Source organism: Balearica regulorum, chromosome 5 (assembly GCF_011004875.1).
Source record: "Balearica regulorum gibbericeps isolate bBalReg1 chromosome 5, bBalReg1.pri, whole genome shotgun sequence".
Taxonomy (NCBI): domain Eukaryota; kingdom Metazoa; phylum Chordata; class Aves; order Gruiformes; family Gruidae; genus Balearica; species Balearica regulorum.
The window spans coordinates 50,776,534-50,803,344 of NC_046188.1; the positions used below are offsets into that span (position 1 = coordinate 50,776,534).

The window sequence follows — 26,811 nt, forward strand, 5'->3', positions numbered from 1 at the left end:
CTTCCCCTCCTCAAGGATTACCCTGCTCTGGCTCAAGCTGCATCACATGCTAATTGCAAGTTGAAGTAAGCTGCTTTCTCCCTCCATCCTCAATGGTGTGAAGATTAATTAATGTTTCAGTAGACTGCAAATGAACCAAAGACAAAAGGCCAGCTCCATTTTTCCCTCCCATGGCTGCTGACTCTGACAGAGGAGGTGGTGGCCCAGGCTGAGAAACACAGTTTTTGTTGCACCCCAGGGGGAGCACTAGAGGTTCCCCCCCCCCCAGTTGCCTTTATTACCCTTCCGGAGGAGGTGGGAACCGGCCACCAGAAGAGCTCAAAGAGCTAAAACCCACCTTCCTTAGTGCCCAGAAGAGAGTTGAATGCCAGAGGGAGCACCTCTTCCTCATTCCCTCCCAGGAAAGACAGGGTCGTCCACACAAAGGGTTTGCTAGAACAGTCCTTGTGCCCTTGGGTCTGACCTGAAACCTGCTGAACCGCAGCCACAAGCTTGGGGATGGCATGAGATCCTGGCTTCAGTGCTTGCCAGGATGCTCCCTGTCAGTTGGATGGGTGGGATGCTGTGACTGGTGAAGTATGTCTCTGCCCTTCTTGCTTAGTGTGGTGCTCTCAGGAAGACCACTAGTATAAGAAGTAAGTGAATGCTGGCGAGAGGTTGTATCATTCCCTGGTCCACCAGGTAATTTGAAATCAGATGTCTGCCATTCAGCCCGATAGCAAAGGTGTCATTTCCTATCCAGCCACTGCTGGCACCTTGCTGTTCTCAGTTCCTGCTCTGCTGCCAACATCAGGAGTCTCTAAAGGACAAAGTCTAGTGATTGTTAGAGGTTTCAGAGTGGTTTATGTCACATGGACCTTCTGTAGACCTCCTGCCCTGGACAAAGCACCCACTAGACACTGGTCTGTGCTGGTGAAAAACTAGATTTACAAGCCAGGTAGCCATGCCAAGATGTTATCAGCTTCTATCTCCCTGTCGTCCCTTTGGCTGCCCTCACTGTGGGGACAGCAAAAGGCATCCTGGGTAAAATCTATTGTCTTTTCCCCAGCAAGCAGGACCAAGCTGTCCTACTTGCCGAGATATACACAAGTCTGGAGGGAACTATGCAAAATGGGGCTGAGAAAGCCAACAGCAAACACTGATGAGAAATGCATGTGCATGTCCTTCCACGGAAACAGTGGAAGACTCCTGGCATGGAAGGTATGGTAAGGGTATCTCCCCTTTTTTTAGGGCCTCCCTCTGCTTTGGCCTTTGTATCAGGGAGGGAGAGCACAGTGGTGCCTGCCTTGCCCCTGCTGCTTGTGGACATGGCTGGCATGGACCCAGCAAGGGGAGGTCTTGTGTCCTGGGATCTGGGGAAGTTGAGATGTGTCTCTGCGTTTAAGATGACTTCATTTTAAAACTAAATTTACACACATAACCCTAGAGCAAACTTACAAAAGGATGCTTAAATTAAGCCCCTTAGTGTAAGCTGAAAGCTTTGCTTTTTCCCCCTCTAGCAGTTTCCTGTTCCGTCCTCTCTGCTCTCATGATACCTCTGTGCATATACTTAATTGCAATTAAAGACAATAAAATTTTCAGGGTAGTGACAGGTCCTTTGCTAACTTGACCATGCGATGCCTACCAGCAAATTCATTACATAAATTCAGCTGTGTGGCGATCAAAGCAGCGAGTTGTAAGCATGTGCCCAGTTCCATTTGTTGCACTGAAAGCCTTATTTTAATTCCTACTTGATCCATTGCTGGAAGCCATTTGTTCCTTGAGCGACTTGAAGTAAGGCTTTGTAGGGGGAGGAAATGCAAAACCTGGGTCATTCCTGAAGAGCCAGCAGGCTGCTAAAGCACGGGGGAGCAAAAGCATCTGTGGAGCCAGAGTGGCAAACCTGACAGTGTGGCTTAGCTGATGCCTTAGGAGCAACAAAAAAGGGAGGTCAATAAACAGATGCTGGTAGCATGTGTCTGGGAGCTGTAAGGTGGCCGAGGCAAGCTTTGGGCTCCTCAGCAAATGCTCACCCCGACCTGCATGTGTGCATGCACACATATGGATGCTCTATACTGTGGCAGCTCATTATAGATTCCCACAAGAAAGCCATTAGGGAGGAGTTTTTAGCTGTTCTGATGTGGTCATCTTGTTCTTGTAAAAGAAAAGTTGGTCTGTTTGTTTCATGCTGGTTTTATTTTTTCGAAGGGTGGGAATCATTACAATGAAATAGTGCTGTGAGTATACACATAATACTGTGTCCCTGTGTATACAGTCTTTTACCGTGAGTCCAGTGAAAATGGAGCCCCAAACAAATGGGGCTTTCCAGGTGTGTTCATCAACCACTGCGCTGCATTGATCTGCAGAAAAAGTACAGTCAGGGGAGTTTTTCGCCCAACCCTGCTTTTCTGCATCTTCTGCATCAAGCAGTGGCAGTTGTTGCCTGCCGGTCTGCAGAGGGCGATGCAGCATCAGTTTGACCAGACTTACGGTCCTTTAGATTTTCATCATCCCGAGGCTGCCTGTGGTCACCAAGTTACTGCAGGGGTTGAAGGTTGAGATGAGGCCAAAACTAGAGGGGAAAATGAAAGGACGAGACCGTAGACACAAATGTGTTTCTCAATGCAGGCTCTTCATGCCGGCTGTTTAGCAGCTGAAGAAATAGGAGACTGCGATGGATTTCACTCTCCTGTTAAATCCTGCTGCATAGGAAGCAACAGCTGGTTATTTCATGAGTTTGTCTGGGACTCAGAAGCCTGAGTGTAAATCAGCTTTAAAAGGCAAGAATGAAATCTTCAAGCTAAAAAAAACCCCCAGCAACCACACACTCATCTGTTTTTCAGACTTCAGTTTGCATGTTACCATTGCCATTTTCTGGAAAAAATCTCTCACTAGTCTCCATGAGACTACCGATGAGAATTCATGGGTATTCGTGCCAAATAATCACTTTGAAATCCATCCTCTCTTCAATCCAGCTCTTCTTTGGGCTATTGGGAATTATTTGGGAATTGTCGTATTTAAACATCCATGCTGTCTATAAAGAAGGGCAGTGGGGTTAGAAGGACTTTCAAAGACCTGCAGTAGTTAAAAAGTAAAATAGACAGGACTCGAGCCTGTGGTATGGCATGGCTATAGATGCGCAAAAAGACCATAGCTAAGTAGTGCTGCTCTGCAGAGATCTCTGCACATGAGATTTATTCAGACAAAAAGTTTCCCCAGGTTTATTCTTTTTAAAATGACACCCAGTAATATTCAGGCTTCTTACTCTTTCTGAAGATGCAGTTTAATGGAAGGATGTTGCAGAAGAATTTGGTCAGCCTGGAAGGCACCCACTGATGTTTTCCACTGTGCTCCAGGTCCTGCTTGGGGATCTGATGAACATGCTGGGAAGTCCCCCGGGATTTAAGAGCATGGGCTCTGAGCCAGATCTCTTCCCTCATGAACCCCTCCTGGGCATATGCTCTGCAGAGGGGTGAGCCTGCCCCAGGCCCCCTGTGAAGGTCTGGGGATGGGATGTTTTGCAGTTTGCTTGGGTGTAGGCTGGGGGCTGTGAGCAGCTTGAAAGCTGAATTCCATTCTTTGCCATTGAAATTTGTCAGAAAGGTCATTTCCTCACACATGTAACTGGAGAAAGTGTGCAGAATTGTTTTCCACCTTCAGTTTCCAGTTCAGCTTGTGACTGGAATGGAATTGCCAACTGAGTGCATTCCTATGGAGTTGGATTTTTTTCATGATACACCTTCAGTTTTTAAAATTTGTTCTCGTTTTCTTTAAAGCATTTGATTCTTCCTTGTGGCTTGTTGCAGTGGAATAATAGCGGAATGTGAAGAATTTGAATATTTGCCTGAACTTTGCACCTGGATAAATTCACTGGGCAAAATCTTGCCTTTTTTTTACTAAATGGCATGTATATCGATGCTCCCTTGATGTATTTTGATACCTTCTCAAATTTATTAAATGCAAATGAGTGGTTTGGCTCTACTGGAGGCTCCCGGGAGAGGGGATCTCTGGGGCTCTCTGGCTCCTGGACCGGATGAAGAGGTGGGGGCCGGGGCCGGAGCTGCCGAGGGAAGCACAGGAGGGAGTGGGTGCTGCTCCCTGTTGTGGGCCTTGTCCAATATTAAATGAGAAAGCAAAATGCCCTCTTGCACTGCCGCGCATACAGCAGTCAGTGCTCTGCTTGCCTTAACTGCAGGTTAAGCAAACGTATCTTCAGGAATTTTAACGCAGCAAATAAGAACTCAAGGAATTTTTAAGGAAAAAAAGCAAAACGCATTGGTGGACGGTAAAAGCACCAACAAAAAGCACCTGGAGAATGCGGGCATCGATCCCGCTACCTCTCGCATGCTAAGCGAGCGCTCTACCATTTGAGCTAATTCCCCTGCCTTTTTTCTTTTTCTGCCGGTGCACTTCTATTCTCTTCTCGCGAGACGGAGCGCGGCGCCGGCCGTTACACGTCCCGTGCGGGGCTCCCACTGCGCCTGCGCGGGGGCGCGCCGCCTGGGGCTTGGCGGCGGCGCGCGGCGGGCCGGCCCGGGAGCGTGCTGGAGGATGCGCGGCGGGGCCAGGAGCTCGCGGCCGCCTGCCCGCGCGGCGCTCCGCTGTAAGGACCGGAGGGGACACGGAGCAGGCGGCGCATCGGGGCGGGAGGACGGGACGGGACGGGACGGGAGAAGGTTTGAGGTGCCCGGGCGTGCGCGGCGGGGTCCGCCCGGAGACGCCGGCGGCGTGCGGAGCCCGAGGGGAGCGTGCGTGAGGAAGCACCGGGCGAGGGGGGGGAGTTGCAAAGGTTATGTATCTGAGGGGGTTGCAGAGAGCTGTAGGCGTGGGGGCATGGAGGGGGGCGGTGTCCAGAGACCTGTGTGCCCGAGGGCACCAGGAGGGGTTGCAAAAGGCTGTGTGCCCAGGGGCATGGTGGGGGGGTGTTGCAAGGATCTGTGTGCCTGGGAGCATCGAGGGGTTTGCAGAGAGCTGTGTGTCTGGGGCACCCCCGAATGGGAAAGCATGAGATGCGAGGGGATGCCCGCAGGGCTGCACTAATGGGGGCCTCGGGAAGGCTGCAAAGGGCTTGAGACGTGCACGGGAAAGAATTTTCGGGGGGTGAAGGACTGCAAAGGGCTGTGTGCTTGGCGGGGGGAGCGAGGGGGGCTGCAAAGGGTTGTGTGCCAAGTCGGGGGCTGTTTGGAGGTTCAGAGCATGGGGCTCTGCACCTGGCAGAGGGTCTGGGGGGGGTCCTTTGAGTCGAGGAGAGGCCACATTAAGGTCAAAACAGAACAAAACCAAACCAAAATACTGGAGTTTTTTCCCCCAGGAGTTGAAGCAGCACAGGAGCTACCGGTGATCACCTCAGTTGCTGAGGGGAGGCTTTGCCTTCCTGGCAGCCAGGCATGCTCCTTGGGACGTGAGGTGGTGAGCTTTCACCTGCCCTCCCCAGCCTTGCTGCTCTCTGGGGGCATACCAAGTGGCACAGGTATGGCCTGGCTGCCCAGTGGGCAGCTGGGGGAGCCTCCAAACTACCTGCTGCCTGGGACGTAGCTGACAGTGCTGGTGAGACAACTGGGTTTGGTCCCTGTGGGTGGCAGGGGCAGTTAGAGATGTGGCAGCTCAAGTTCCTGAATTAGCGAACCCACTGCTTGCAGTTGGTTCCTCCCGCCCCTTGACTTGCAATGCCTCCTTTAAAAACGACACCCAAAAAAGTGAAATATGGCACCATAGTGACTCATGAGGTCTTTTCCCTCAAGAAGTGGTTCTGTTTGCTCTTGTGCTCCAACTGAAGTCAAGTTAAGGGCAACGTTTCCCTGTTGGATGAGGAAGGAGATCCTGGGTCTGGAGCTGGGATCTTTGGGCACGTGTTGAAATGGTGAATGAGGGCATGTGCTGGAGCCTTCTGGAGAGCTGCATGGACCAACCAGGATTTGGGGCCCTCTTTTTGGCAGGAAAAGAGGATGCGCTCGATCAGGGCGCATGTCACAAAATGCGTGAGAGCATCGGGACCTTTCTCTGCCAGTGCCATGCTGAGAAAAAGAAGACTATTCGTGGGCTTGACGCTTTAATTTAAAGCTGTGTTCAGCAGCAGCGATGTCTAGGGTTTAGTTAAAAACCTGTCATTCTAGTAAAGGCCTTGCCTTGTACTCACTTTTCTTGCCCTCTGATGTTCTTGAATAAGAAAAGGCAAAACCAAATAGCGGTGAAGGCCAAGGCAAAATGCTTTCAAAACCAAAATGATTACAAAATCACTACCTCAGTCGTGGCTGCTTTACACCTTGCTGTTTGGAGAGCAGCAAAGTCCGGTGCTGAGCTGGCAGCGCTGCAGGCAGTGATGCCTGTCCCCAAGTTATTGCAATTCACTGAGCAGCAGGGAAGTTGGAGAGTGTGATGGGACCTGCTGCAGCTTTTGCTTTATCAAGCTTTACACTGTTACAGTGCTTTACACTGTTTGCTTTCCTGCAGTACTTTTGTACTTCTACCTCTGCTGTGTTCAAGCTGTTGTTCTGTTGGATTCAAAACCACTGTCTGCTCAATTTTACACCCTTCCTAAGGGATTTACCTTAGATCTTCCTCTGATGTACAAGTTACTTTTTTTCCTGGATACATTTGCTGAGCTAGCCTCCTCCAGACTCTGAATTTCTGATTAAATACTCCTATATATCAACAGCTTTACAATTAAAAAATAGATTTAAAAATTATTTATTTCTTTGATAGGTTCTGGTCTGTGAATGGGCTCTGCCTCTCACAGAGTTTGCTTAATAGCTTCTCTGAATGATATTTTATCAATTGGGAATTTTAAATTTATTCTGCTGTTGTCCTTTTTAATATGTTGCATCTTACTTTAAGGGCCTGTGAAAAATGATCTCAGCTTTTCGGAAACTGTCCTGCCTTTCATTTATCGTTTTCATGGTTGTGAGCCTCCTTCTTGTTTTTTTTTGTTTGTTTGTTTGTTTGTGGGGTTTTTTTGGTTTGGTTTTGGTTGTTTTTGGCAGAGGGAAGATTGGCCAACAGACATGTTCTGAAAGACATGTTTATCTTTTTAAAAAACATCCAACAGCAACCAAACAAGCAGGCAGCCGCACCCATCCAGCAGTATGATTTCTTATCTTGGACCTTTACTCATAATTCTGATGGCTCCTTACCTTTATCATTATTTTAAAAAGAAAGTAGTTTTCTTAGCTAAGCTGTTCCCCTGGGTGCCAGGCTGAAGAGCGTTGCACGTGCATCATATCTTTTTCTGATGTTCTCCTGTCTCTTTCACACCACGCTGAGCTGCAGGACCCCACAATCTTACCCGTAGGCTTTTTTTTTTTTTTCTGATATCCAGAAAATAGGGGGATGCTTAAGAGTATGTCCTGCTGGCAAATCTCACCTTCGATGCAAGTAATAGCGTTTCACCAGCTTGGTTTTGCAAAACATCGTTGACTCTGTGGAGCCGGAAGAAGTGTTTCAGGCTGCATTTTGCATAGACACTGTCAGATGTGAGGTTTCACTGCCTGGGTGTTACATGTGTGTTTCCCGTCACAGGGCAGTGTGCCTCCCTAAATCATTATGTTGCTGAGAGCAACTGGCAGAGCAAATGCAGGGGCAGGGGGGAGAGAAGATTGCCTTCAGCCTTGCTTCATCAGTCCCAGACACGGTTTCCCTCATTTGCTCCTTGTGTGGTTTAGTAACAGGGCTGTGCAAGATCTTTTCTCACAGCAAAACTTCTTTTTTCCCCTTTTTTTTTTCAAAGAATTAAAATGACACTGAACAGTGTGCATTAAGATTGACTTTGAAACTCAGAAGCCTGTTAGTCTTTCACAGTCACACTGGAGTAATTCCCATGCTTTCTTCTGCGTTTTAATTACAGGAGAGAGTAGTTCAGCTGCCACAGTTCAAGCTGTTGCAAGGGAACAACTATACTCTGCAAATCTTTTTTTTTGTACTCTGCAAATCTCCATGCTATCTTTTACTTGCTTTGGCAGTGCTGTGCGCCTGGGTATCCATACCTGGGGCAAACATTGTTCAGGTGCTGGTGAATCTCCTTGCATTTCCCCCCTGCCAAAGACAGAGAAGTCCCTTTGCAGGTGACTGGAAAAAAACCCCACCCAAACAAACCTACAGCTGCTCTGTGCAAAGAACAGCCCCCAGAGGTGCTGAAGTCACGGTGCTATCTGCGAAGCTTTGTGGTAGGGTTGCTTGCTGCATTCCCTCTTAGCTTTCGGCAGCCTGTGGCACTAACAATTGTCCATTTTATTGGGTAGTGCAGAGGTGGTTAAGGGACTGGTTCATGCCACGCTGCAAATTGCTCAGCATGGCAATGCAATAGCTGCTGTGTGATGGAAGGCAATTTTCTAGCACGTGCAAGATAATCTCCCATACTGAGGTTAGCAATCTTGGCTGGTTTGCTACAATACGCCTCCCCATTTTCCATAACACTGGATATTTCTGAAACAACTATTCAGACTTGAGTGCTTGCTCTGTAATTTCTGAGGTGGATGGGTGCTCCCCTGAGCTGTGGGTTTGCTTTGACACCCTCAGTGTCAGATATTTGCAGAGGGACCGGTGCAGATTCACCTCCCTAACTGCCGTGCTTCCTGGCTCCACATCCCGTTGAGTTGCTCCTGCACGTGCCATCCCCCTCTGTACTGCAGGAGAGCTAAATTGGGGTTGGAAGAGAGCTGGCAAGAGGCCTGGGTATTCCTAGAAAGATGTTGATTGCCCTGGACAGTTCGGGTTTGTTTCTTTTGTTTCCCTGGCTCTCATCGCGGGGTCGGGCTCATTAGGGCAGCAGCTCGTTGGAGGATGGAGAAACAGTGCAGGCTTTGCGGGTTGAGGCTGGAGTGGTGCCATCCCAGCCTGCCTCTCTCAAGTGTAAAGTCTGAAGCAGCCTGCCTGGTAATTCCATTAATGGGAGCCTAGTGCTGGAGAGATAAATGTAATTCCAGGGTAAAGCCGACACTCAGGCTCAAATGGACAGGATTTGCTGGTTCTCCCAGGTGCACCGCTGTGAGTAATGTACCCCTGTATTACCCACAGACAGTGTTTAAAGTCTAGATGTCAGCATAAAGACCGTGCAGTGATTAAAAAAAAAAACAAACCAAAACCAAAAAACCTGCTAAATCTGCATGTGAAGAAATCCTTAGCTCCAGAGCCTAGCTGTCTCTTTGCAATGGGTTTTACCAGGAATAAAAATTTCCTGCTTAACTCCTGGTGTGCAGGATGACACAGAGCTAAGCAGCCAGTCGATTCAGGAGACAGCTTGCATGGGATACAGCCAGAACAAGCCCTCTGTGTATAATCAATGCAGAGCAAAAATGATACCCTGTGTATATATGCCAGAAAGCTTGCAAGCACATCAGAGCTAGGCACTACAACTGCAAGTAGCACAAGCTTCTCCACATTTTTGGGTGTTGTGGTCCATGCTTGAATTCAGAGGTTACTGTCCCAGCCAGATGTTCTCCCAGTTTGATTTCTTTTTTTTTGCAGACCACATCTTCCTGTTTGCAGTTGTATAATACCTTTGTGCCACCATCAGCAAGTCTTGCATTGAAAAGGAATGGTTAATTGGGATATTTTTAGCTTTTCTTGTGGCTTGCATCCTGGAAATCAAACATGGGAGCCAGCACTGTTTAGCTTTAGGCAGAGGAGCTTCCTGTGCCACAGGTGGCTGCCGAGCAGTTGCATCTGGCAGGGTGGGAGCTCACAGTGCCAGTGGACCCTGGTGCTGTGGTACCCCAAAAATCAAGCAGATGAGGTGCTTGCCCCTGCCTTTTGGAGCTCAGCACAGGATTTTCCTTGTGGGGAACTACTTGTCATCAGTCGAAGTGAGGGAAAAAAATGGTCCATGAAGAGGAAGCAGGCACCAGGGATGCTCAGTCCCCCACGTGCCCACATCACGCCAGTTTTGCCTGAGTGTCCATTGGTACAAATCTGATCTCCTTAGGACTTGGGGCCCTGCTGGCATTCTGACAGCAGAATTAAAGCCAACTTGCTCAGAAATGCTTATTTGTTGGTGTATTCAGCAGCTTGCTGATGCCTCGTCTGCTGAGAGAGGTGTGTGGGGAGATTTGCTTGTTCAGCAAAGTGGGGTGGACGCTTTGCTGGTGACTTAGTAGCAGGTGGGACAGCCGTCCGAGTCCGCAACCTGCTCATACATCTCTTACTTTTCTTTGCAGTAGCTGTGCAGACGTGCCTGGCTTCTTTATGCACGTGCTTTGGGCCAGCTCACTCACCAGAAATCAGTGGAATCTCATTGAGACTCGCCACTTGGCTCGAGTTTTTAAATCTCCTGCCTTCCCTTCAGTGCCCTGATCAGTGAGGGTCACGCTTTGCATGCCTTTCCCTGGCTGCTAAAGCTGCAGCCTACCAGGCGCATGGAGAGTGTGCTGTGGAAACCCATCTGGCAGTTGCCTTGACCAAGCATGCGAGAGCCACGTCTGCTGTACCCCACAGGATGTTGGGGGGATGCACATGTCAGTCTGAGCTAGCGCAGTTGCTTTTTTTGCCTTTTTTTTTTTCTCCCCTCCCATTTGTACTGTAGCTGACTACTCAAGTTTTAGTTCAGTAGCATGGTTTTTTCTTCCCAAGATAAAACTTTTGAGCATCTCCTTTCCTGCTTTAATCTGATAAAGGCTTGAGTAGAACAAAGTTGCACCAATAGTGAATTGTGTATCTTGTCAAACATTTCAATACAGAGTAGACAAGGAAGGAGTAGGTAAGAAAATGACCTGCATTTTTAGAAACTCAGTTTCTCGATTTGTCTGTGGTGTTACGTTCTTACTGTTTCTTCCCTCCCCCCTCAGTTCTGTGAGTCAAAACTGGTCATGAGAGCATCATTGCGTGAATGGGGGGGACTTATCTGGGAGGATGTAATATGTTTGTTTCTCTGGGTGGTAATAAAGTGGGTCAGAAGTGTTGCATGTGCTATTGCTGCTGATTAGTGCTAAACAGATAAAGTTACTGCAATTGTTTCAAAGCATCACTATTTTCTTTGCTCCCTGACTTGCTGCATGAGTTAGGAAAAACCTATATCTGATCTGCAAAGCATTGATTTGCTTGATTGCTCTTCTGGCCGGGATGCATGGTTGAGCCACCTTCTTGCTGCCTTGGTACTACAGTTTGGGTGGCCTGGCACTGAATTTGTTCCTTACCAAAGTATTTTTGAGTCACATCTGCATCCCCATCTGGTTTGCAGCATAGCTGACTAGGCAGCTTGTACCAGCACAGCTGTGGAGGAATGCCCTGAGCTGTTGCAGACTGATGCCCATCACACCGCTCCCTAGGAGCTGGTAGGACTGTCGCGTGGCCTCCTGGACGCTCCAAGCCTGTTTGCTCTAGATGTCTAGAGGCTGAGCAAATAGAGCCTGCTAACATTGTCCTTCTGACTGTCCTGAGCTTATGGTGTAAAACCCACGGCAGGCTCTGCAGGTCATGAACCGAGGATGCTGAGCAGTGCTAGAGAGAGGTACTTTGAACAGCATGACATTTGGTGAGCAATGTTTCCCTAGTGCCGGGCTGTAACAAGACACCTGTTGAAAAGCCACAAGCAACTGGACTTGGTGTTAATTCATGTTGTGGTATCAGAGTCAGCTCCTCTGGGTCCTCTGTTTTTTTGAGGCTGGAGATCTTCTGACACTGTGTCTGATCAACTTTGGGGCGTTTGAGGTGTGAACTGATGGCTGTGCTTTGGTACCTCTATGTGGTGAAGAGATCTGGCTGGAGGCTGCTCAGGGTCTCCCATACTGCAAGAGAAAGATGCTATGAAATACAGCGGGTGGAATTTGAAGTTGAATTGGGAGTGGGAAGCAGGGGGATATATAGAATATAGCTGAGAAACCAATAACCTTCAGAAGACCTTTACCATTGAAAGGATTGAACTTGTTTCCAGCTGACATGTTTAAAATGTGATTAGCTACCTCAAAGTGGGGTGCTGTAATCCGGTTTCTGTGGAAAAAATTGCACAGTGTGTGTGTTGAGACAAGGGGCAGACTCAGCTCAGCAGGGGTGTGCGTTGCCCTTGGGCCTGGTCTGTAAATCCCCTTGTTTATTCTGGCCTTTTGCACACTGGTGAGAACGCAGGAAGCTTTCTTTCCTGCAGTGTTGCCCTCACCATACTTTTAACGTCCAAGGGTCTGGATGGAAGTCATCATCGTCCTGCGCTCTCAGCCTGGTGGCAGGCAGAGGCTCGGTGGTAGCCAGAGCTTTTCTCTCCAGTGTAGGCTGGATGGAACAGGAGGGAGACGGGGGTGGGTCTCTGCCCCTCTTTGGCAGTGGTGGACTGTAGTCAGCCCCCTGTGTGTCTATGGAAACAGTTTTCCAAGTAATCTGTTGGGACTTTACAGGGATCTCTTCCCTTACCGCTTTCCTGCCTTGGGCATGGATCTCCACTGACCTGTTCCTGTGGCAGGTCAAAGCAGTTCAGTCCTCGGGGGATTAAGCATTTATCTCCCGCAGGGGGCCGGATCTGGTGCAAAGCAGCTGGATGGGCAGAGAGGTCCATCCCCAGAGAGGCTGGGCAGGAGGGGTGATTACCCCTGCAGCCCTTGGCTGGGAAACACATCGCTGGTCTTCAGTTTGTGGCTCCAACAGTGCTGCTGGTCCATATTCTCTGACTGCTGGAAGTGGCAGGCTTAGAAATTAAAAGATTGGGTTAGCTGGTATCCTGCTTGAGCTGATAGAGCATGAATTTAGCTCTTCTTGTTTTATTTCAAGAAATTATATTAAGAAATGAGCAAGTGAGGCTATGTACCAGGGGTTACTCCCACTGCAAATGCCTGCTTGCAAAACTGTGTTGCAGAGCGATTCCTTCTGGTGCTGCAAATCTGGCAGGGAAAGCAGAGCTGCGACATGGGCCAGGAGACCTCTGAGGAGGTGCAGCAAAAGGGCTGGCTTGATTGCTTTGGCAGCTCATCTTCTGACCCAGGCGTGGGGATTGTTTCCATCTGTTATCAGTGGTCGCTTGCGTCTCTGTGAGTGTGATGAGCTGCTTTTTCCTGCAAGCCAAAGATCCGTGGTCTGCCCCAAGTCCCCGCTGCTGGGAGGTGGCATGCAGGTAACTGAAAGGTCCCCAGCATAAATGTCACATGCGCAATGGCTTTTGTGTCCTGCCTAGCATCAGCTCTGTGGTTACAGCTAGTTGCAGCTGACATTGAAAACTCTGCTCTTTAAAAATCGGCCTGAATTAATCCATTGTGATTTGTCTTTTTTTTTTTTTTTTTCTTTAAGATAAGATGAATTTCTGCAGAGATGAAAGCTTGAGCTTTGTAGTAAAGTCCATTATTTTCTTAAGGATGCTTTGGGATATTTCTGGAGTGTGCATGTGCACGCTAACAGTTACCAGGAAAACTGAGGATGGGGCAGTTGGAGATGCGTAGCTGGTTAATTGATTTCAGTGCCATGGAAACACAATTGGAGTAGCTTTGTGTTTTTTCTGGTGGGGGGGAAAAAAGCTGCAATAAGTGGAGGAGTAGCTCGGGGTATTTTTTTACAGGAGGCTTGACTGTGAGGGTTTTAACTGTGCTCGTCTGTTTGTGTTGAGAGCTGGTGGAGTTGGTGGTTTTGGTGTGAGCACGGCAGCGATTGCAGACAAGGCTTGCCTGGCGGCCCTGGGGCAGCTTGATAGAATCCCGTTTGACTAATGCTGTGTAAACTTAGAAAAACAAGAGAGGATTAGCTCTGCCTCCTTGACCTCTGCGAGGAGTTAGGAGTGGGGGAGCTCCATCAGACTGCTGCTGGGATGTTTGGATGGTACTTCTGGGGATGCCCGTGCATCAGCTTCCTTCACTCAGCACAGCTTCGTGGCATGTACTTTTTTTAGGTGAGGATTGTGCTCTTGCTGGTTTTGGAGGTGAGATGGCTGGCCCGGCTGTGAAGGCTTGTGCTGGCAGCCCCTCCAGTACCCTGAGCTGCACGTGGGTCCGTCAGAACCCCTCCATCCACCCCTGCACCGGAGGAGAAGCTCAGAGGGGGCTCAAGCCACCCCATGTGTGGACAAGCCAGCCTGTGGGGACCACGCAGGGCTGTGCTCCTAGTGCTGTTGAAGAAGGTCACATCTCAGGGTGAAGGGCTGGTTTAGAGTTTGAGACCGTGCTTCTGTTTTTCTGCCCTGGTTTTCCAGGGTTTCTCTGCAAGAAATTGGAAAATCCCTTCTATGGGCTGCTGTGACAGCCTCAGAAATGTCGAGATGGATTTGAACTGTGGTGTTGCAAAGGACTTTGTGTATTTATTTTCAGCCTCCTGCTGTCTGCTTTGCTTAAGAACTTTTGCTAGATCCTTTGCATATGCTTGTCCTTGCTCCTCTTCTCCTGAAAACCATTTGAGAACACCCTTCAGCTATGGCAAAATACACTCCCCACAAAAAATCCTCAAACCTCTGGGAGAGATTTTGTTTTATGGCTATTCCTTGGTAAGCTGTGAGGCTTGCATAGCTGTGGTGTGTTGCTGTTTGGGTGCATCAGCCTAGTTTGGAGACCTCAGGTAGTACTTCACCAGGCTGTTTTGGACGGGTCTTTAGAAAAGTGAGTGGCTGGGCATATTCAGCAGTGAAAGGAGCCATTAGAGTGGTTTTTAAGTGACTTGGCCCTGTGTAAAGACAAAGCCATGACAGGTTGAAGCATCTATCTTCAAAGCCTCATCTACGTTTCCAGATGTACCACTGTGCCATCTTTCTGAGGTCGTGCTTCCCATCAGCTTTAGCTGATCTCAGGCTGTTCTCCTGCCAGAAAACCTGCCCCTTTATTTTCTTCTTTCTGGGATGGCTTCCAGTTGGATCAAGCAAACAATGGTTGCTACCACAAGCATAGAGATGACTGGGATGTGTAGAAGGGGGAGGAGGGAAAAGGCAGGACTGTTGTCTGTTTTGGCAGCAAAGGATAGTTGTGGGTCAGTTAAGCTGATGAGCATCTGGGAGTGGGCTCGGCTTGCTGAAGGGCAGCTGTGTGGCCCCTGGTAGAGCATGTCCTGCTTCTACCCCAGTTTCCCTCTCTGTAAAGGAGGGCTAAGGATTGCAAAGTGCGTTAGTATTTCTGGGAGGCTACAATGTTGGTAAAGTCCTTTGAGGTGTGCTGCTGACTGACTTCATGTACATGCTGAAAACGTTCTGCTTCCCAGTTAACCCAGTGGAGGTATACCTCTGGGAAGACTTTGAGTACAACTTTTAAATAAAATCCTGTGCTGAACATATCAAGGAGAATATTAGATCGAATATTGGATTGAAAGCAGCCCCGAGGAGAAGGACTTGGGGGTATTAATTGATGAGAAGCTCAACATGAGCTGGCAGTGTGCGCCTGCAGCCCAGAAAGCCAACCGTGTCCTGGGCTGTATCAAAAGATGCATGATGAACAGGTCAAGGGAGGTGATCCTGCCCCTCTACTCTGCTCTTGTGAGACCCCACCTGGAGTACTGCGTCCAGCTCTGGGGGCCCCAGTACAGGAGAGACATTGAGCTGTTGGAGCAAGTCCAGAGGAGGGCCACGAAGCTGATCAGAGGGCTGGAGCACCTCTCCTGTGAGGACAGGCTGAGAGAGTTGGGGTTGTTCAGCCTGGAGAAAAGAAGGCTCCAGGGAGATCTAATTGCGGCCTTCCAGTACCTGAAGGGGGCCTACAGGAAAGATGGTCAGGGGCTGTTTATCAGGGAGTGTAGTGACAGGACAAGGGGTAATGGGTTTAAGCTGAAGGAGGGTCGATTTAGATGAGATGTTAGAAAGAAATCCTTTACTGTGAGGGTGGTGAGGCACTGGAACAGGTTGCCCAGAGAAGTTGTGGATGCCCCATCCCTGGAAGTGTTTAAGGCCAGGTTAGATGAGGCTTTGGTCAACGTGGTCTAGTGGAGGGTGTCCCTGCCCACGGCAGTGGGGTTGGAACTAGATGATCTTTGAGGTCCCTTCCAACCCAAACCATTCTATGATTCTATAAGGGAGAAAATTTTTATGATGAGGGTGGTGATGCACTGGCACAGGTTGCCCAGATGTTGTGGATGCCCCATCCCTGGAAGTGTTCAGGGCCAGGTTGGATGGGGCTTTGAGCAACCTGGTCTAGTGCAAGATGTCCTTGCCCATGGCAGGAGATTGGACTAGATGATCTTAAAAAGGTCTCTTCCAGCCCAAACCACTCTGTGATTCTATGATTTCACTGCTTAAATATGCTGCAAACCAGGGCCTGATGTGTTAGTGACTCTCTAGGAAGGAGCAGGACAAATCCTGCTGTCCTGTTCGCCTCTAGCTATAAGGCTAGGGGTAGGTTTATCTTCCTGCCCGACTTGTTATGAACGTTTATCTGACCCATCTCGGGCTGAAAAGCCGTTGTGTTAGGTGCTTGTTGGAAGTATATTACTGCCTTGACCATGACTTCCCAAGGTCTGTTGGCTGGGGAGATGGTGTGGTTTTGGTAGCTCTCTCAACATGCTAGCCATATCTCAGGAGTTCGTTGTATGTGTTTGTGTTGATGGGGCTGTGCATCTTCCTGTTAAAAGCAGCACAGGCACTTAGCCTTGCTGTTGGTTATGGGGGGCCAGAGCTGTTTGCTTAAGCTTGGAATTGCTGGTGTTGCAAGATCATCACAGGAGGGGGAAAGAAAATTAGCATAAGCCTCTTAAAGAAAACTTTATTATTTCTCAAAGCTGGCAGGAAACACCCCATCCCCCTATTCAGGCTTCATAGTAGAGTTTATTTTATGGTAGGTGTATATCTGCTTGTGACAGGGGCATTATCAAAGCTGCACAGTCAGGCTTGGGGTCTGACAGGTCCCCCAAGGTCACATGCCTGCTCTCTTGGCCAGTGCCGCTCCTCTCTTAGCGCTTATGGTGTGGGGCACTTCTCTGGTCGCTCCTGCTATGCAGAGCCCTCCTATTTCTTTGCCCCATCACTTTGCTTGCACCCTTCTCTCCTGATCTGGTGATGCTTCCTTCTCCATTTGTAGGTCACCCAGTATCGCTCAGTCCTCTGCCCCTATGCTTCATAACTTTTTCTTAAAATTCTGGTGAAACTTTATTTGCCACGTTAGATGAAATAAAATGTTATCATGTCTTTGCAGCACTAGTTCAGTCTGCCAACAAGCAACACGTCACGACATCAAGGTCAGAAAGAGGTTGGGGTTGTGACACTGAGAAATGCATATTTTGGTGGACAAGTTGTAGCTGCAGAAGGGCAGCAGAGGACCTTTGCAGGCATGAGTGTCATCCATGCTCTTGATTGCCTGCAGCATGGTCTTGTCTCTGGGGAGGAGCAGTCCTGGGGCAAGTGATGCCACTGCGCACTGCGAGAAGGCTGATTCCCTGGCACTCAGCTGTGTTTCCAGTATATCTGGCTGCTGCAGGATAAAATGCTTTGTCTGAGAGTTGTGGTTGCTTTGGGAAGGCAGGCCAGGCCACCTTCATATGGGTTTCATTAAATCCAGCAGCACTTAGAGAAGCTACAAGCATCTCTGTTTGCCTTGCTCAGCAGTATCAGGAGGGGAGGAGTTTGAACGTTGCCAGTGGTGTTTCTGCAATGTTGTCTAATAGTAGCAATCACATTGAGAAAGCTGTTAGAGGAAAAAGGGGCCAGAGGAGGAAGGGAGAAAAGGTTGTCTGCAGGGCATCTGTGCTGTTCTCCCCCACGTGCTGAGCCCTGGTGCAGGAGTAGGTTGATGCCAATGCAGATGAAGTCCTGTAAAGCTAATGCAGCACCTTTAGGTGTAAGCCATATGAAGCTAAGGTATGAATTTCCTTGCTGCGGGAAGAAAGTTGTCTTTCTGTACTTTTATAAATAAGCAGCCACTAAAGATTATTGGCCAGGTTGGATTTGTCATGTTATTTCTGCCTTTATTGAGACCTTATGTTCCACTGCAGAATGGTGTTCAATTACTGACTTAAAAAGAAAAACGGAAGACCTTCCTGGAGGTACCTAACATGAGTAAATAACTCTTGTGTTTTGGCTAGAGTGGTAAAGTAACAGGGAGACCAATTATAAATGGTGATGGAAAATTTGTGCTTGAGGCTGGAGGCCAAGGTCTGCGCTGTGGTCTTATGGTCTTCAGCATTGTTTTCGTTCTTAGAACTGCCTTCAGCCCTTCTGTAATGGGAAAGGAGAAAGGGGAAAATGGAGGGCCAAATGGATTATAGTTTTTCTGTTCTTTAAATACTGGCTGGCAATGGCTGATGCATGAGTCACTCACAGAGACTAGGCAAAACAAGCGAGTCTCTTTTTCTCAGTCCAAGGTAAACCAATGTGCTGCATGAGTAAGTTTTCTCGCAGTTTATAGCAAGGTCCAGTTGGAAGGAAATACATGAGATGTTGTTGGGCTGATCTTGTACCTTCCCCTTGCCATTTTGGTGCTTTGACTGGAGAAGTCATCCCACCCTGTTTCCTTACCTCCCCTCACTTCAAATCGTCTCTCTGTTACAACGTGCTTGAGGACAGTCATTCATCCACCATGTTCGTTGCATGTACAGAACGGGAAAAGTAAAACCGTATTAGATGCGGTGACTTTTGCTTCAGTTGTGTGCTCAGAAAAATGTCTCCTTATGGCTGCTTAGAACTGTTTCCAGTAAAATTTTTTTTTTCTGATGCCTCTTCTTCAGCATGCAGCTGGCACTTTGCATGCCCAGAGCGAGGTGTTTCTGCAGCCCATGGAGGTGACTTCTGTCTGTCACAGCTTTTGCTCAGTGCTGCTAGATGTCTTTTGTGTGACTAATGTACAAAAGCTTTATAAAGCAATCAGCATTAAATATAAACCCATTTATATTATGAAACCATAATGATGAATCAATAATAATAATAATGATGAAAAAATGGAAGCAGCCTGGCTCTGACATCAGATGGGATTCATCTGCTCTGCAAACTAGAAGAAATTGCACAAATGCTGTGGAGCAGATCTTCAGCAGCAGCTCAGGGAGAGGAGTAGGGGAGTTGTGCAGGTGACCGCTTCCATCCCTCTTTTCTGCCCCTCTATTTAGATGTTAACTTCAGCACATTGACCATTGAGGAGGCTTTGCTGGATGAACATCCTTGGTTTAGGACTCATTGCCTTGCCTTTTACCTTGGCTTCCTTCTGTGATTTTTGGAGAAGTCCTGTAACAGCCTCGTGCCGGGTACCTCTGCTGTGGTGCCAGGGCTAGGGCAGGACTGTGGTCAGGGCAGGGGTCTAACACCCTCCCATCTCTTGCGAGGTTGCCTTGGCATCCCCCTTTCACCAGCTGGTTCTTATTAATGTCACTAATTACTATTCTCTCTAATGCTTACAGGATTTGCCAGTTCCTGTATGCCGATGGGGATCGTGTTCTGGCTCCTTCTTGGTGCCTTAAGAGAAGCTGATGCTCTGAACAGGTATGTGCTTCTGGTGAGGGGGAGAGGGTCTGTATGTGTCCAAGAGTAAAGGTTTGCCTTATGGATGTGGATTGACAGATATTGTGGGAGAGACCACTCTGCAGTGAGTAGGTTTTTTCCATCCAGATGTGTTGTGAAAACACCCAGGCAGAAGGTCAGGTTTGCACTGAGCCTTGCTGGCAGCCCTCTGAGGAAAGCATTGGAAAACACAGTGTCGCTGCAGAGCAGCTCCTGGGAGGCCACGCTCCTTGCTAACGCAGGCACAGCCTTTTCCTTCCCATAGCACCTGCTGGGGAATCCTGGTCAAGCTCGTGGCTGCTCATGCCGCTGCTGCGCCCTCCTGCTTTGCTGGCCTTCGGTAGCTCCCCCGTAGTGTGCATCTGGCCGCCGTCCCGAGTGGGGGTGGGAGGAAGCTGTTTTCATGTTGGTATGCAACCATGAGCAAATCTGCTGTTGTTTTCTTAATGTACGGCAAGAACAGCTTGTAGTAGCTTTTTCCTCCCTGGATAATTACCGCTGTGCACTGCCTCTGATTGGTATCAGAAGCAGCGGAGTAGCGCCTCCACTGCGCTGCCTGGTCCATCCTTTTGCCTGAGTTATTTGATGTATTTATTGCTTCAAGGCATTAGTGCTCAACTGAAAAATCTCATCCGTGCTCTCTGCAACTGTTGGGCACTGTAAGTGAATTGCTTGAATTGTTTGTAGTCACCAAGATGCCAAACATGCTTTCAGCGATGCCCCGTGCTGTACTGCCAGCAGGTTCAATTGCACCTTGATTTCAATTCCTGCATTACTTTGAGGAGGAGAAAATATAGGGCTGGGTTGCAGGCTACTCTTTTATTAACTGGAGTTGTGTTCCCAGCTGACCAGAGGCATGTGTGCAACCACTGGAATTGGAGTGGAATGTTTTGCCTTTTTTGGTTGCTCAGGGGAGGTCTAAGAAGCAGGTTGATGGATGCTGCTGCAGGAGCATTGCTGGACAAGGAAGAATTGGCCTGGCATGGCGAGCTCAAGCCTACAGCTTGCCGTAAGAGCTTACAGAGCAAAAGAAGCTCCTTCTGCAAATGTCCATCCCTATGCATCTCATTCCAAAATGGCATTGCCTGAATGGACCATTTGATTGTTGGAGGACATAAGCATTACTTGCTGCATGAAGCTTTCTCAATCTCTAAAAAAGTGAAATGGATTCATTATGGAAAGTGATCTTTCCTGAAAACCTGGTTAATCCAGGACTGTCTGGGTGGTGCAGGAATGCGCTGCACGAGTAGGAGTCAGGGAGGAGCTGTTTCCACCTAATTCCCTTGTATTTCCCAGGCTTTATTGAACAATGCAAGCAGATGTGCTCTCCACTTCGGAGCTTAAAGCAGAGCTGTTAGTAGAATGCTGTCTGTGCTTCCTGTGCTAGCCTTCTTGTTGTACTTTCCTTTTCTAAAATTAATTATCTAGCGTAAAAGGCATCTTTTTAAAGGGAGAACCATAATGAGAAGGGGAACAACAAAGGGAGGAGTGCCTACATTTGCTAGCAAGCTCTCACAGGTGTGTCTGAGTCAGAGGGAGCAAGCACTGAGTCAGGGCCCCAGACTCCTGGTGACTCAGGTGCCAAAAGCCCAACTCATTCTCTTATGTGCCTGAATTGCAGTGAATTTCCTGTAATAGGGTTTTGCCTCCTGTAGCGGCCATGTGGTGTGTCATCCTCTTCCTCCTGTATGGGTTATGAGCAGCTCTGCTCACAGAGGATGCAGGCATGTGGTGGTGATGGCACTTCTTTCTCTTCCTGCCAAACAGGTGGAAACTTAATTTTACCCCGGCACCCTCAAGTCTACCTCTCTTCTTTTTTCCCCCATTGTTTTTTTTTTTTAAGATGGGACAAGTCACAGTAGTTGCACCTGTCTATCTGTTGAGCTTGATGAGATTCTCATGCAAATCTGGAGGTTATGTTCTCCTCACAGATCTGCTTACATGCATTATCCACTACTACATCGTACTGGGAAGGGATCTATTTTCTGAAACTTGGTTTATTTTTAGTCAAGGCTTTCCCTGTCTAACTGGCAAAAGTTCAGCATTTGCAGCACAATTTGCAGAAGAAATGATTTCACCACATACTTTGATTGGGGGAAGGGAGAGGAAATGTATTAGCTAGTGAGTGAAAAAGCTAAATGCTGACTTGAAAAAATAGCTTGAGACGCTGTTGTGAGAGCATAAGGATGGATAATGCAAGTTGAGAACAGCGGTGAATAATTCAATCTGGGTTGCTCTTGGTTTTCCTCATGAAGGCTGCCACAGGGGTTAACCAACAGTGGATGGATGCGAACTGCTGTTCAGGGTCTGGTGGCCAATGTAGTCAACCTTCTGGCCTGGCCCTGAGCAGCGAGTTAGCAAACTCACCTGAACTGCAGCATCCATGGGAAGAGTACATCCATGCAGTGCATTGCGCCGTCCTGTTGCGCCCGTGCTACCGAGGGTCAAGCTTTGTGATAGTACAGGCACTATCATCCCCATGTTTGAGTACCCTTGTCAGATACCCTGAAACGAATAGGGTGGCACATGGGATGTCCTGGGGCAGTGCTGCAGCTGTCTCCTCCTCTCCTCCCTAGCTGCTGCTCCAGGGACAAACTGTCTTCATGTGCCTCATTGCTTTCACCAACTGCTCCTAACCATTCTGGGTCTTGAGCTGGCTTCTCATATGAACAACTACCCATCAGAGGTACAGAGATCTTTTCTTCTTGTTCTTGCATCTCCCCTGACATTTCCACCACTCCTTTTACAAAGGCATCTTTGGTACTGTTAGCTGTTAATGCTGCAAACACCAGATATGTGAGGATGACACCAGGGAGTGGATGACTGTGTTCAAAGCCTTTGATACTTACTCCTCTGACAAATGAGGCTTGGCTTCACAAATCCACATAAATGATTTGTTTGCTGCTGCAGGTTAACTCCTGCAGTTTGCTTTATCCTTCTTCCCCGCTCCCTGTGCCCGCCCCCCCCAGCAGTCAATTGCACAGCAGCTTTGTCACGGTTCCATTGGGAAAACAAGGAGAAATTCTTGAGTTTCAATTTTCTTCTGAGTGTTTGGAAACCAGAAGAAAGAAGGGAAGTAGCATTAGACTTTTAGATGTATTCGGCATTCGGTCCGAGTGTGTATACATGCCTGCAGGTAACGGAGCCGTATCTTTGTGAATGATGTTTTAAGTGCTATTTCAGTCACTGGGGTCTTGATTCTCCATGAGAATCAAGATAAGAGCATCCATCAACTGTCTAGAGCAGTAATCTTCCTAGGGAGAATTAATCTAATTTAAAGAATAAAAGAATATTTGCAGTGGGGGAAGTCTCTGCCAATTCCTGCTGAGCTTCCTGAGAAGACTGGGAAAAATTAAGTGCCAAAACAACCCTCTTCTCTCCAGGGGCGGGGGAGCTTATGTTTTCCTAAGACCTACTATTATATTCCTGTTGAAAAAACATCTGTATCAGCTGGCAAATTAGGATTGTTTTAGCTACTCAGTTTTCCCTGGTTCCTTGGGGGGGACTTGCTTATTGTGAACCTATTTGCAATTCCCCTGTCCATGTGGGATGCAGAACATCTTGCATGTGTCCCAGTGTTGTTGCAGCGGTCAGCCCTGTGCTTGCCATACCCCCGATGGATATAGAGGTTTCTAAGTCTGAAGATTTTCCTTAGGGAAAATTTTTTGGTGGTGGGTTAGTTTTTTTCTTTGTTTTTTTCCTTATATTGCTAATTATTTCAGGGACACTCCTATCTTATTAGTGCTTTCTCCTCGAAAGGTATTTCTCTTCCTCTGTGTCTCTTGCCCTCAGAGGCTCGAAGAACCTTGATATGTTAGGAAAGCCAGTCTCTTCTTTAAATGGCCTTAAGCATGTGAATATTCAGCTCCATTTCCTTTTACAGTGGTTTGTTACGAAATGAGCAGGAATCTTGAGGCTTTCCTTGGTCAGCTTTTCTTCTGACCCTTGGGTGAAAGCAAGATGGGTTTCGCTCCAGGGAGAGCTCGGAGAAGGAGGTGTCCACCTCAAGCTTTGAGTACCGTGGTAGGAAAATATTTCTCCTATCAGTGAATTTTTGCTGATATTGTTGAAATAGGCTTCAAGTATGTGTGCATATATTGTAATCTGCTGGCAAAGATGCTGTGAAAATAGCCGTCCTGGGTTGGACCAAAGGTGTATCTAAACTGCGTATGTCTGAAGCAATAGCCTGTCTGTAGTGGTGGTAGAGGAGCAGCTCTGGAAGGGGCTGAATGGAAGATGAGCAGCCCTATTCCAGACTCTCTCTGCTCTGCCTGACTTTGTGTCTTGCAGATGTGCTGGGTTTTGAGCAGGCTGAGAGCTTCACTTCACTGGCAGCCTCCAGCCCCAGGTAGTCTGGAAGACGAGGAGCAGCCACTTCTGTGGTTGAATGCTGAAACCAAGGTCTGCATGGGTGGCTGCAGTGGTGGGAAGGCTGTCTCTGGGTTGGCTGCAGTGAAGGACGGAGCTGACTTTTTGCAAGGTTCAGATCACCATTTTTAAAATCTTTGTTTAGCGGAGATGAGCAGTTGTGGCATGCAGATCTGTTCCTTGGGCAGCCCTCTAAGCATGACAGTGCCAATTTAAGTGTCTTTCAATTTGCTTTCACATGTGGAGATCTCATGTAGCCCTCATGGAGGGTCAGTGTTTGGTGCCTGTCTAAATTGCTACTTATCCTTTGAGGTTGTTCTGCTCTGCTTTGCTCTGTGATTACTTGCCATGCATTGCATACTTCCCAGCAGCTTTCACTGCAGTTTTTTAAAAAGGGAAGATATGGAACAGTGGACATCTGGGAGGGCTGCTGGTAGTGGGCAGGGGGAATGGTTTTAGTCCTGATACCTGCATGAAGCATACTCTCCAGGCAGATTCCACTGTGACTCTTGATGAAGTTTCCCTTTCCTTGGCTTACTCATTGGAAACCTCTTTTCACTCTGAGTTTGGTTTGGAAAGAGAAACACCCACACAGATGGCTGCTCTTCAGTTGTCATTCACGCTGGGTTTTTTTATGTTCCTTTTTGCACTACCCTCAGGTGAAACCCAGGCTTGCTGCCAAAAAACGTATCCCAGAATTAGAAAGAAACTAAATTCTGGTTTTTCTCTCTAAGCTAGAAATGCAATGGGCTAGCTAATATTTTATCAGTTCACAAAGGATTGTGTTGCTTTTCTGTTTTGGCTATGTTTTGCTCCTTGTTTGAGACTGTCTGAATGATGCCACTTTTTCTAGACAAATGCCAATGCTCTGCTTTGGAGTCCTGCTGATCTCATCTGATAAGAGTTCTTTTTTTCATCCTAAGTAGCTCTCAGAAGAATTGCTGGATTGTTAAATCATAAGAAATATTTTTAGGTCTTTGAGTTATTGTAACTGAAGGCAAAGGAAGGAGACCAATAGCATTGCTGGAAGACTTGGGTTTGGTGTGCTGGTGACTTACAAAACTGAAGTTACTTGGATCCTTTGGTGAGATCTAGGATTCTACGGATGGTGCAGTCCACGTGAACTCCAGGTTTTTGACCACACAAGATCTTTGGTCTTGCATTGCTCCTGGCTTTTTAGCCAGTGGTGGAAAAGCAGAGTTAAGTCATGGCTGGCCAGAGTGCAGCTGTGGTTGGACTTTACTCTCTAAGCGCCCTTGAGAGGATTCTGGAGGGTTCTGCACCGGGCTGCAAGGGTGCAGGAAGACGATGCTGAGGAAGAAGGTGGTAAGGGTACCCTGAAGGCAAAGGTTTCTGGTGGGTTTCTAGAATTGTGGCTTGCTGTCCACTTCTTTTGTTTATGTTCTCTACCCCTGCAAAATTGCTGTGGCAGAGCCTGTGGTAGGCTTTGGTAGGCTGGAAAGATGCCAGTGCAAGGAGGTGGCTGGTACTTCCAGATGTATTAACTCGTTCTTGAAATATTCATTTTTTTAAAAAAAAGTTTTTTCTAGGGTAGTTGTTTTGGGGGCCTCGCTGGCCATGCTTTGAGTGGAAATAGGACTGTCTGAAGGCTGCTTTAGGAGGACAGGGACTGGCACATGTGTGGTGTGCAATGATGCTGATAATGCTGCCATCAGCCTCTACGTGTTTCCATACCTCCATGTTGCACGGTGAGGAACACGCCGAGGAGAAGCCGTCTCCCATTGATGCAGCAGGTTGCATTTAAACATGCTGAGATTTATTGCTGCAAGATCAGTGGTGGCTTGAAAGATGCCCTTGCTGTGTGTCTTCTGCAACGAGGGTTTTTTTTAAAGGAAGGATCTGTGGAAGAAGGAGACCAAGCAGACATAAATTTTCTTTAAGTAACGGGAGGGCAAGTGAGATGTTTGCTGCTGTTCCCGTCAGCAGCCCTGTATTTATTCCTCATGTGCATCGTCCCATCCTGGGAGGGCCCTCGTCCTTTACGTTAGGAGGTGTGGCTTGTTTCTGAGGCGCGGGAGGACGGAGAGGGGCTCAGGCGGCTGACAGGCGCCTCCTTCCCTTCACAATCAATCCTTCATGCCTTGTTTTCTGTGCCTCCCCCCCCGCGGTGCTAAGCAGAGACAGCCTCGAGGCGCGGTGCCAGCAGCCCAGGCGTGGTGGCTGGGCTGGTCCCACGCCTGGGTGGGAGCCGTGGGAGGAGCAGGGTGGGGAGCGCCGGGGGCTGCATCCCTACGCACCCCGAGTGCGGAGAGCTGCCGAAGCCCCCCGTGCCGGGTTTCTGCTAAAGGCATTCCTGGATCTAACTGGGAAAAAAACAGGCTTGTGGGAGCTGGGACAAACGGCTCGGCCACAGTGATTTTCTTTTTGGTCTTTATTTCCTAGTGTGCAACTGCTGTAATTCCTCTGTGCTACTTCTATCATCCTCAATTTCTGAAAGTATGGTGGGTTTTTTTTTTTTTTCCTCTTTCTTTCCTGAGGGTTTTGGGCAGTGTTTTCCAAAGCTATTGTGGTGGGCATTTCCCCTTGCCTCCCAGCAGCAGCTTTCATTTTTGAATGAATAGCTCAGCATTGCTCACATTGTCTTCCAATTTTATGGGCTTTTTTTTTTTCCCCCCCTTTTGACTTCGACTAAAGCAGTCTCCTAAATGCTTCTAGAGTCCTTTGGGTCACTTTGCAGAAAATATTTTTTTCCTGTTACAGAAGGTCTTGTATTCAAAGCTCCAGGGAGGAAAACTGCTTTTAGTGATTGCATTTGAGTTTCTGAAAGTGTGACTCTTGTGGGCTTTTTGCTTGGTTTTCGGCCAGGTTTCAGTTAAGATTGTGCTAAGCTGAGTTCAGCTAAGTTCAGCTTTAAGCAGGACTTTATAAGCTTGATGGAGTTGACTTTTGTCAAAATGTATCTAACAACATAACAAACCCTGCTGCTTCTGGTTTCTACGTAGCATCCCACGTGTTAAATCTGTTCTACTCTTCCAGCCCAATGCCTATTCCTCGCCCCTCAATTCCCTCCGGAAATAACAGGTTATTATTAGGATCTGTATGCACATGTGTTTACCAAGCTTGACATCTTTGCACTGAAGATGTTTATCTCTTTACCTACGTTGAACTCAGAAGCTGGACCCTATGGTCAGCATAGTGTACATCTGCAAACC

The 26,811-nt window shown here is 48.0% G+C and overlaps 1 protein-coding gene and 1 non-coding gene across 4 annotated transcripts in view; one reads left to right on the forward strand and one right to left on the reverse strand.

Moving 5' to 3' along the window:
- Window positions 1–4,288: 4,288 nt before the first annotated feature.
- On the reverse strand, window positions 4,289–4,361 carry TRNAA-AGC (transfer RNA alanine (anticodon AGC)). Its single transcript has one exon. It is a non-coding gene; the product is annotated as a tRNA-Ala (tRNA).
- Window positions 4,362–4,473: 112 nt separating this feature from the next.
- Window positions 4,474–26,811, forward strand: part of LOC104631290 (USP6 N-terminal-like protein) — a 94,974-nt gene continuing 72,636 nt past the window's right edge. The window contains exons 1-2 of one of the 3 annotated variants that reach the window (XM_075754824.1): window positions 4,474–4,582; window positions 19,171–19,252. The gene's annotated coding sequence lies outside the window, so the exon portion shown is untranslated. Of the gene's footprint in view, window positions 4,583–16,972; window positions 17,840–19,170; window positions 19,253–26,811 lie in introns of those variants that run through there. The other 2 variants (XM_075754828.1, XM_075754823.1) reach the window with 2 other exon arrangements.